This window comes from Puma concolor, chromosome C1 (assembly GCF_028749965.1).
Source record: "Puma concolor isolate L17-30 chromosome C1, mPumCon1.1.hap2, whole genome shotgun sequence".
NCBI lineage: Eukaryota > Metazoa > Chordata > Mammalia > Carnivora > Felidae > Puma > Puma concolor.
In genome coordinates, this window is record NC_141674.1 from 36295261 (window position 1) to 36304085 (window position 8825).

At 40.3% G+C, this 8825-nt stretch overlaps 1 pseudogene; it reads right to left on the reverse strand.

Moving 5' to 3' along the window:
* Nucleotides 1–3361: 3361 nt before the first annotated feature.
* LOC112872174 (ubiquitin-conjugating enzyme E2 variant 1 pseudogene) lies at nt 3362–3861 on the reverse strand (annotated as a pseudogene).
* Nucleotides 3862–8825: the final 4964 nt, after the last annotated feature.

Genomic DNA, 8825 nt, shown 5'->3' on the forward strand with positions numbered 1-8825 from the left:
GCTCAACATCATTAGTCATTAGGGAAATGCATATCAAAACTACAATAAAATTGGGTGCCTGGGTGGCTCAGTCGGTTAAGCGTCCGACTTCGGCTCAGGTCATGATTTCGCGGTCTGTGAGTTCGAGCCCCGCGTCAGGCTCTGTGCTGACAGCTCAGAGCCTGGAGCCTGTTTCAGATTCTGTGTCTCCTTCTCTCTGACCCTCCCCCATTCATGCTCTGTCTCTCTCTGTCTCAAAAATAAATAAACGTTTAAAAAAAATTAAAAAAAAAACTACAATAAAATCAATACACCCACTACGACGGCTAAAATAAAAAAGACAGACAATAGTAACTGTTGATAAGTTTAAGAAATTGAAACCCTCAATTATTGCCGGTGGGATTGTAAAATAGTGCAACTACTGTGGGAAATGGTTTTGCCATTCCTCTAAAGGTTAAACACAGAGTTACCATGTGACCTTACAATTTCTCTCCTAAATATATACCCAAGAGAAATGAAAACATATATCCGTACAAAAACTTGTACAAGAATGGTCACAGCAGTATTATTCAAGTAGCCACCAAGTGGAAACAACCCAAATGGCCATCAACTGATGAATGCATAAACAAAACATAGTGTATCTATACAATGGAATATGACTTGGCAATAAAAGAGAATGAAGTACTGAGATATGCTACAACAGAGATGAACCTTGAAAACACTATGTTAAGTGACAGAAGCCAGTCACAAAAGACCACATATTCTCTCATCCCATGTATATGAAATGTTTAGTATAGGCATATCCATGAAGATAAAAATTAGATTTGTGATTACCAGGAGCTGAGGCGAGGGCATAAGAAAGGGATGATTGATCATTTCAGGATACATTTCAGGATAATGAAAATGTTTTAAAATTAAGTAATGGTGATTGTTGTACAACTGTGTAAATATACTAAAAACCACTGAGTTGTATACTATCCAAGGACAAATTTTGTGACATGTAAATTATATCTTCATAAAGCTCTTTTAAAAAGATTATATCATTCCTGTGCTCAGAACTCCTCAGTGGCTTTTCATATTAGTTAGAGCAAAAGTCAAAGTCTTTAACTGGCCAAAAGATCCTGTAAGATCTGCCTCTCCATTTGACCTCATTTATAGTTCTCCCCTGCATTTACTGTTTTAGCTTCTCTGGCTTCCTTACTGTTCTTCCACACTGTAGGCACAGTCCTGTTTGGGGGGTTGTATTTGGCTGGATCATTCTTCCCCAGTATATCCTCATGGCTTATCCCTTCAGGTCTTTTTCAGATTCACATTCTCAGTGAAGCCATCCTGATTTCCCTATTTAAAATTACAGTATAACACCTCTCCCAGAACTCTCTTTCCCAGTCTTCACCTATATTTTTCTCCATAGCATTTATTTCCATTTGACATACTACAAATATTATGTATTTATGTGTCTATTGACTGTCTTTCCTCATCCAAGCATAAACTCTATGAAAGCAGGTATTTTTCTGTATTTTGTCATTCCTATATTTTCAGTACATAGAACAGTGGTTGGTACATGGGAGATGTTCAATGTTTATTGAATGAATGAGTGAATGAATGAATAACATTTTACTCTTTCTGTCTCAAGTTTATCCCTGCTGCAATTCATCTCCACCTGCAAATCAGAGTGATCTTCCTACACGTGGGAATATCACCCTTTCTCAAATTCCTTCATTGGTTTCCTATTATGTTCAAGAAGAAGTATAATGAAATATTGAAGAATACAAGCCAGAGTCAGAGTGCCTTGGTTCAAAGCAATTTGCCTTTGGGCAAGGTTATTTAACCTTGTTGGTAAAATAGGAATAATTAGAGTGCCTTTCTTTTAGAGTTGTGGTAGTGATTAGATAATCTTATACATGCAAGTTTGCCTACATAGTTGCCAAACCCATTGTTTCATTAGAGGTTGCAAAATGTTGACTTTTAAAATTCTGTCACTTCTTTATCATTCATTAGCAATGATTCTTCTAAAATTTTTTAATGTTTATTTATTTTTGAGAGAAAGAGACAGACAGACAGAGCTCAAATAGGGGAGGAGCAGAGAGAGAAGGAGACCCAGAATCCGAAGCAGGCTCCAGGCTCTGAGCTGTCAGCACAGAGCCCAACACAGGGCTTGAACTCATGAATGAAATTGTGACCTGAGCTGAAGTTGGCCATGTAACTGACTGAGCCACCCAGGTGCCCCTGGTAATGATTCTTCTGTAAGTAAATTCCCCACAATATCTTTAAGTATAGTCTATACAGTAAAGACAGGACAGGAGTTTTGTTTTGTTTTAAAATTTTTACTTATTTATTTTGAGAAAGAGAGAAAGCGTGGGCCAGGGAGGGGCAGAGAGAGAAGCCAGAGCAAGAATCCCAAATAGGATCCACACTGTCAGCTGAGAGCTGGATGTGGGGCTTGAACTCATGAACTATGAGATCATGACCTGAGCCAAAGTCACACTTAACCTACTGAGTGCCCCAAGACAGGATAGAAGTGTGATGCTTACTGTTATTTATCAGTTTTCAGAGTAACGATTCAGTGCCCTAGCAACTTCCAAAGGTAACTAAAGAATACATTTTAGTATTCAAATCATTGCAGTCATTATTATTATTGATATTCAAATTATTCCATCTTTGGTAAGTAGGGATCCCTTTCTAGTTGGCTCCTGTATGATTTTTTTTTTAATTTTTTTTTTTTAATTTTTTTTTCAACGTTTATTTATTTTTGGGACAGAGAGAGACAGAGCATGAACGGGGGAGGGGCAGAGAGAGAGGGAGACACAGAATCGGAAACAGGCTCCAGGCTCTGAGCCATCAGCCCAGAGCCCGACGCAGGGCTCGAACTCACGGACCGCGAGATCGTGACCTGGCTGAAGTCGGACGCTTAACCGACTGCGCCACCCAGGCGCCCCTGTATGATTTTTTTTTATAGCACAACTTATATATTTTATTTATTTATTTATTTATTTATTTTTTTTTTTTTAAATTTTTTTTTTCAACGTTTATTTATTTTTGGGATAGAGAGAGACAGAGCATGAACGGGGGAGGGGCAGAGAGAGAGGGAGACACAGAATGGGAAACAGGCTCCAGGCTCTGAGCCATCAGCCCAGAGCCTGACGCGGGGCTCGAACCCACGGACCGCGAGATCGTGACCTGGCTGAAGTCGGACGCTTAACCGACTGCGCCACCCAGGCGCCCCACAACTTATATATTTTAAATGGACAAAAAATTAGTATCGTTCACAGTATCTTAAGATAAATTGCCTTTAAATGGGAGCTTCATTTCCAGTACTTTGAGGTCTACAAGACGTATCTAGAAAATTTACTACTGTGAAAAATGAAGACTGCTTAAATCAAATGGGAGGGGGTAGGGGGAGGACCTGTGGTTTTTCTTTTTGATTAATTGTTGTAACACTGTCCTTCGGGCGGCTGAGGGAGTTTCATGTTTTCTTTAGACATCATTAGGCTCCTGAGCTCTTGCAGGACAACTTTGATGCTGTATGAATTCTGCCATTTTGCTAGCACTGATATGGCTCTTAGGTCCACCACTCCATTAGAACTATTAACTTCATTCATATTAATTTTTGTTACAAATCTTACAAAGTGGGGTGCTTCTGGGTATTTAGGTCCACATTCTATTTTAAGGCTGTATATTCGGTTTTTGTAAATTGTTCTTGGAAGCCGAATTATCATTCCTGTCCATCTTGTAAGTGTCATGTCTTCGTCACCTTCTAGACCCCAGCTAACTGTGCCATCTCCTACTCCTTTCTGGCCTTCTTCCAGTTCTTCCAACAGTCGAAAATTGCAAGGGACTTTTACTCCCGAGCCCGTGGTGGCTGCCATCTTGCGTTGCTGTTGCTCCTGTATGATTTTAACACACCACCAGTAGTCTTTGATACCTTCCTTGCTTTCAGGCACAAGATACTTCAGACTCATCTTAACATTTATTTCTTTTTTTAATGTTTATTTTTAAGAAAGAGAGCGTGAACATGGGCAGGGTGGGGAGAGAGGGAGACACAGAATCTGAAGCAGGCTCCAGGCTCTGAGCTGTCAGCACAGAGCACGATGTAGGGCTTTAATTCATGAACCACGAGATCATGACCTGAGCTGAAGTCAGACGCTTAATCAACTGAGCTACCAGGCACCCCTCACCTTAACATTTGTTGTCCCAGGCCTGGAATCAGCTATTCCTCCAAGGAGTTTTAGATCCTTTTTAATAGGAAATGGTATTTAGAGACTATAATTTGGACACTAGAGGGAGCTAATTGTTACTGGGTTGGAGCGTACATCATTTTAAAAAAGATTCTTAATTGTTAATACACAGTTTGGATAATGCCACTGTTTTCCTTGGAAGGTTGTGTTAAAGACTAGAGAATGGAGACTTTCCAATTTAGCAAAGTATTTCACAATGAAGTAGACTAAACTTATTAATCAGAAGTTCACTATTATTTGCGTTTTTCTTTTCCTTCTCTCTCTCTCTTTTCCATTTCTCCTGAGAAATAATAGTCTGGGTTGGAAATGAGTAGGGAAGAAAAATGGTTGATAAGAGAGACTACTTTAAGGTTTGAGCAGAACATTTGCTGTAGAATTACCAGAGGCAGAGACAAAATAATTTCTCATATTAACCAAAGAAATACATAATGCTGGAATGCAAAGAAGATAGAAAATTCAGTGGTTCCTTCAGCAGGAGGTAATGGAAGAAAAGTATATAAGGTACTTACTGCTTCTTTTTGGTGCACAACCCAGAAGGGTCAATAATTCCACAGTCGTTATAAATACTAATCTGGTAAGCAAATCAACAGAGAATCAAAGGACAAGTAAAGTAGTTTTTTTATACACCACAAGAGAACTGAACTCAAAGTTCACAGTCCACCATTGTCCTTACTTCCCTTGAAACTTAATCTTTATTTTTAATTATTTTTAACGTTTATTATTGAGAGACAGACAGAGACAGAGCATGAGCATGGGAGGGACAGAGAGAGGGGGAGACACAGAATCTGAAGCAGGCTCCAGGCTCTGAGCTTTCAGCACAGAGGCCGACACGTGGCTCAAACTCATAAACTGTAAGATCATTACCTGAGCTGAAGTCAGACGCTTAACTGACTGAGCTACCCAGGTGCCCCAAAACTTAATCTTTTTGAAGATGACAGAGCAGCATAGAAGTTCTCTGCTCATCCCTGAAATGCAACTAGACAAGCAACAAACCATTTTGCACATCTAGAAAATTGATCTGAGGATTAACACAACAATCTGCATAGAATACCTGCCACAGAACTTGGCAGGTATGTGGCAGTGGATTAGTGAACTGGGGGAGAGAGAAGCCATGGAGGGTAGGGAACTGTTTTTCTTTGTGGAGAGAGGACAGATAAAGGGGGGAGAGTACAAGGAAAGCACTCCCCCCAAAAGCAGCTAGAGGGAAAGAGAAAGAGTGGAAGCACCCACAAGGATCTGAACAAGAAGGGAGAAAGGAAAAAGGAGAGAGTTTCAATGCCATTAGAACTCTATAAACAGGGGAGTGCAGAGTCTGAAATTCCACAGCTCAATAACTGGCCATGCTCTGGTGGGAAGGGCGAATCCCCAGGAGCAGACAGTGAGGTCCTCAGGGTCCTCGGGCCACATGGGGAGAGAGGTTCTCCTGCTGAGAGGACATCTAGTAGAGGCTATGCAGCTTTCCCATGGGAAAAGGTCCCAGCAGACCCTGGAGAACAGAAACATTTGCCAGTGTTGGAACAAGGACACTAGGGTGCAGTGAAGCCTGGGTGCCAGTTGTGTGTTCTGATTTGCCATAGTTCTCTGAACTGCTGCTGCTACATGATTGCATGAACTTTTTCTGGGGCAGACTGACATCTGGACACAGTCCCTGGGCCTCTGCAGTGCAGTTGCATGAGCGTTCCTTGGGGGTCAAGCTGGTACCAGGCCACTGCTTGGTGAGACTGTCCCCCAGAGGGTTGGAGGGGGCCCAAGCCACAGGGCCCTCAGAAGTGACGGGTTTGGAAACACATCCCCATCTGAGATAAAATTCAGGAAAGAGGTGCCACCTGGCTGGCTGATGACTTGGTGACCGACATTGTAGAAGTGGGGAGGGGATGGAAGCTGGAGACAAAGAAGGGTGCCTGATGGCTGGTTGGTGAGAGCACAGAGTTCTGATGCTACAGACTGCGAAGTTGTGTGATGCCATGTTCACCTCTCCCTCGCCTGCACATACACAGACACCAGAGCCACACCAATCCACCCCAATAAGCTAAGCAACACCACCTAGTGGAGAACAGAGCCATTACACCAAACCCTATCTAACTGTGCCAACCAAGCCCTAGAGAATGACCACAAGTCTCTGCCCCTGCTGAGTGTGTGTACTATAAAGTGCTTCCTAGTTTGGCTTCTAGGGCAAACTGATGTAATTTCATTCAGATTTCATTCTGTTTGATGGTCCATCTATTCATTTTTTTCTCTTTTTCTTTTCTTATTCTTGGATACAGAAAGAGAAAAAAATTATTTTCATTTTCTGTTTTTATAAAAACATTTTAACTGTATTTTTTGTAAATTTTTTATTGTTTTACTTTCTCATTTCATTTTATTCCATTTTATTGTATACATTAAAAATTTTTTTAATTGTTTTCTTTTTTCTTTTTTTCTCTCTTTCTTTTTACGTTTCCCCCCTCTTTTCTTTTCTTTCCCTTTCTTCTTTATTCTGTTAAGCTTTTTTCAACAACCAGACCAAAACACATCTAGGATCAAGCTTCCTTTATTTGATTTTTTTGTTGTTTTAATTTTCTAATTTTAATTTTAATTTTTAATTTTATTAATTCTTTCTCTTCCTCCAAAATGACAAAAAGAAGGAATTCACCCCAAAAGAAAGAACAGGAAGAAATGACAGCCAGGGACTTAATCAGCACAGATATAAGGAAGATGTCTGAACTAGAATTGAGAATTACGATAACAAGAATACTAACTGGGGTTGAAAAAAAGCATGGAATCCCTTTCTGCAGAGATTTAAAAAAGTAAAATCTAGTCAGGACGAAATTAAAAAATGCTATAGCTGAGATACAATCTCTATTAGATGCCACGGCAGCAAGGATGGATGAAACAGAGCAGTGAATCAGCGATATAGAAGAAAAAATTATGGAGAATAATGGAGCAGAAAAAAAGAGGGAAATCCAGGCAAAAGAGCATGATATAAGAATTAGAGAACTCAGTGACTTATTAAAAAGGAATAACATCTGAATCATAGGAGTTCCAGAAGATGAAGAGAGAGAAAAAGGGGTAGAAGGTTTAAGTGAGCAAATCATAGATAAAAACTTTCCTAACCTGGGGAAAGACACAAACATCAGAATCTAGGAAGCACAGAGAACTCCCATTAGATTCAACAAAAACCGACCATCAACAAAGCATATCATAGTCAAATTCACAAAATACACAGACAAGGAAAGAATTATGAAAGCAGCAAGGGAAAAAAAGTCCTTAACCTATAAAGGAAGACAGATCAGGTTTGCAGCAGATCTATCCTCAGAAACTTGGCAGGCCAGAAAGGAGTGGCAGGATATATTCAATGTGCTGAATTGGAAAAATACGCAGCCAAGAATTCTTTATCCAACAACGCTGTCATTCAAAATAGAAGGAGAGGTAAAGAGTTTCCCAGAAAAACGAAAACTAAAGGAGTTAGTGACCACTAAACCAGCCCTATGAGAAATATTAAAGGGAACTCTCTGAGGGGAGAAAAGATTGAAAAAAAAAAAGACCAAAAGCAACAAAGACTAGAAAGGACCATAGAACATCACCAGAAATTCCAACTCTATAGGCAACACAATGGCAATAAATTCATATCTTTCAGTACTCACTGTAAATGTCAATGGACTAAACACTCCAATCAAAAGACATAGGGTAACAGAATGCATAAGAAAATAAGATCCATCTATATGCTGTTTACAAGAGACTCATTTTAGACCTAAAGTCACCTTCATATTGAAAGTAAGAAGCTGGAGGGGCGCCTGGGTGGCTTGGTCGGTTAAGCATCCGACTTCGGCTCAGGTCACGATCTCGCGGTCCGTGAGTTCGAGTCCCACGTCAGGCTCTGTGCTGACAGCTCAGAGCCTGGAGCCTGTTTCGGATTCTGTGTCTCCCTCTCTCTCTGCCCCTCCCCTGTTCATGCTCTGTCTCTCTCTGTCTCAAAAATAAACGTTAAAAAAAAAAAAAAAAAAAAGAAAGTAAGAAGATGGAGAACCATCGATCATGCTAATGGTCACCAAAAGAAAGCCAGAGTAGCTATACTTATATCAGACAATGTAGATTTTATTTTTAAATTTTTTTTTCAACGTTTTTATTTATTTTTGGGACAGAGAGAGACAGAGCATGAATGGGGGAGGGGCAGAGAGAGAGGGAGACACAGAATCGGAAACAGGCTCCAGGCTCTGAGCCATCAGCCCAGAGCCTGACGCGGGGCTCGAACTCACGGACCGCAAGATCGTGACCTGGCTGAAGTCGGACGCTTAACCGACTGCGCCACCCAGGCGCCCCTGGACAATGTAGATTTTAAAACAAAGACTGTAACAAGAGATGAAGAAGGATTTTATATCACAATTAAGGGGTCTATCCATCAAGGTCTAACAATTGTAAACATTATGCCCCCAACATGCAGACACCCAAATATATAGATCAGTTAATCACAAACATAAAGAAACTCATTGGCAATAATACCATAAAAATAGGGGACTTCAACACCCCACTTAAAACAATGGACAGATCATCTAAGCAGAAAATGAACAAGGAAACAATGGCTTTGAATGACACACTGGACCAGATTGACTTAACATATATATTCAGAACATT